Here is a 3,247-nt window from a genome sequence, read left to right as displayed (position 1 = left end):
AGATATATGTATATATGTGTGTGTGTGTATATTAGATATATAAAAAAGAAGAAGTGAGGGGTAAAATGGTCATTTTGGACCAAATTGTGTGAAATTTGAATGTGTGAGGAGTTATCTGTTAAAATTGGAATAGCAGGGACTGAACTGTCGAATCCTAAAAAGTTAAAGGGGAGACCAGTAATTTCCCCTAAATAAAAAATCAAAATCAAAATCAAAATTTGGAGAATACATGACATACACCGATCAAAAGAAAAAAAGAAGAACAAGAACAGCAGAAGAACAAACGGCAAAAGAAAGAGAAAAAAGAAAACGGAAGAGCGAAGAAGAAACGTCAAAAGCTAAAAAGAAGAACAAGAATAGCAGAAGAACAAACGTTGGACGCCAGAAAGAAGAAGACGAGGGAGTAATCGAAGCAATCACATATCCAAACCATTAAAACAGGTTTCACATTATAGCCAACTATGCTCAATAGAATCATAGTGTAATGTTGTATGCATAAATTTGGTGTCATGAAGTATGCACGCCAGGTGTTTGATAGAATTCCTGAACTAAGTGTTTTCATTTGGAACACCATGATCAAAGGCTATAGTTTAGGATGCATTGCTCCCATGGAATGTCTATGTATATAGCAATGAAAGAGGATAGTTATGAAGCCCCACTACTCTACTTATCCATTCTTGTTAAGAGGATATACTGGTGATATTATATTGAAATGGGAAAAAGAGTTCCATGCCCATTCGTTGAAGTGATGGTTTTGATTCTAATGTTTTTGTTCACAAGGCATTAGTGCATATGTACTCTCTTTGTGGTCAAATTGATATGGCACGTGGGATTTTTGACATGGTCAGTGTGAAGGATGTTGCTACTTGAAATGCAGTGATCTCTGGATACAATAAAATTTAAATTTCTGAACATCTTTCTCTGGAGAATGGTGACCAGATGCTTCATCTCTTGATACTTGGTTCAATGAGGATCCAAAATTGCCATCTTCGGAAGTTAAGTCCATCGAGGCCAACTTTAATAACACTACATGATCATAAAAAATCATTAAAAGAAAAACTATGCACAAATTAGGTAATGGCTAACTGAAAAACATAAAATAAAATGTATGAGGATTTTGACAGAAAAAAAAAACGAAAAAAACTAAAAAACAAAAAATCCAATAACAGCACATTTATAGGTGATATCAGAAGCTTTAACCAAGTTGCTCTACTGAAGCAAAAACAATTGTAGTTCACCTAATAAGGCGTACCCTAGAAACAAAACAAAACTTAGACCATAAGACTTGCACTCTCTCCCCTAAATCAGTAAATCTGTAGTATAAAATTATATAATGGAAACAAATTTTTATTAACAAACAAAGCAAAGACAAGACAGAGGGAAATGAGTCCACTTAACTAGTTAAACAAAGGAAGTACAAAAAAAAAAAACCATTAAAATCTATGCGAGGGATGTGTACTATAACTCTATAAGTCAGGCAATGAGAACTCCTATAGAATTATTGTTCAATAAGTTAAGCAATGGATTGTATATGTGGACTATCTGAAAGGAATCTCAGGGAGTTAAATCTAGCAATTAGAAATATCTCTTATGACATCGGAGATCTGAGATCTCTACAATTTAATCTAGCAGAAATTCACTAACCTTATGCTAGAAACTATCACGTATAAGACGACAAACAATAGATAACTCATAGTATTGGTTCCACCACATATGAGAATGATATATATGCGACATGTTTTACGTTTCTGCATTCTGCTTCTGTTAAGTGGGAATATGAAGCCTGCAGCTCTAACGTCAAATAAAACGAGAAAGAACTTTTGTTTCTTGGCTAGCTTCTCTGTACTCTTTGTTTCAAATGCTTAGATGTTGTGACATTGAATTTTGTATTCTTAAAAAAACTGCATTCAAATCATAAAGCTATCTAAATTATAGGACTAAATACTCGTTACTCCTCATACTTTTGCATGAAAAACAGTTAAGTCCAAAATTTTAAAATTAAACAGTTTCGTCCTTATTCTTTCTAATTCTCACACAACAGGTCCTAAAATGACTATTATACCCCTCACTTTTTATTTTTTTATTTTTTATTTATTCTGCCTCTCTCTCTCTCTATACACACACACATACACATATATGTATATATATATATATATGTGTGTGTGTGTGTGTGTGTGTGTGTATAGAGAGAGATAAACTCTTAAGAGACCAACGCCAACTGACCAAAACTTGGCAATCATACAATCAAATTCAAATCATATCGATATATGAACAAGGCATTAATCATACGTGTTTCCCATGGTAATTCAATTTATTTCATTTCTAGGTCATCTAAGACGCAAGTTTCCTTGTCAAAACAAGTTTATTGAACACCATAAACTTCACAACCAATTCTATGCTTAAACCCTAAAAACTTGAATACCTTAATACACATATTGACAAACAAAACCAGATAAGTATGTATCTGTATTCTTGTTGTAAGTATTGTTTAATTCCAACCAGCTAAATAGTTGGGAGGATATAGATGAAAGCCTGGAGTTGGTGAAGATGATCTTCTTTTTAGCTTTTGACGTTTCTTCTTCGCTCTTCCGTTTTCTTTTTTCTATTTCTTTTGCAGTTTGTTCTTCTGCTGTTCTTGTTCTTCTTTTTTTCTTTTGATCGGTGTATGTCATGTATTCTCCAAATTTTGATTTTGATTTTGATTTTTTTATTTAATAAAGAAAAGTGTAATCCAATTATAATTTTAGATTAGAAATATATAATGTCACGTCATTATCCACATCACTTGGTGTTGTGTTGACATCATTCAAGCAACGAATCCAGACCATTGAACATTTTAAAATCTAATGGCTCACAAGGTGTGTCAAAATTTGTGTACAAAAAGATGTCCCTTGATCCGGACCCTATTAATATAGTATATGTAGTAATGTTCATACTATTATGAAAAATTTTATGTTTATTTCTTAATATACATGTATGTGTATTGAAAACCATAGTATATAAAGCTAACATTTAGATAATCGGTAGATTTGGTATTTACCAAAACCAAACCAACTTTTTCGGTAATTTTCGATTTCGGTTTTATCGGTCTCGGTTACCAAAAAGTCGGTTTACCAAACTTAAAACATCGGTTGGTATTCGGTAGGTTTGGTAATTACCAAACCAAGTGGCAGCCCTAATCCTTACCCTACCAGCAATTGGACGCCTGTTGTGTGTCTTGATCTTTGATTCAACCGCTCTGCTTAAT

The sequence above is a fragment of the Rosa rugosa genome, chromosome 2 (assembly GCF_958449725.1).
Source record: "Rosa rugosa chromosome 2, drRosRugo1.1, whole genome shotgun sequence".
NCBI classification, from domain to species: Eukaryota; Viridiplantae; Streptophyta; class Magnoliopsida; order Rosales; family Rosaceae; genus Rosa; species Rosa rugosa.
Note: the sequence above shows the minus strand (reverse complement) of the source record.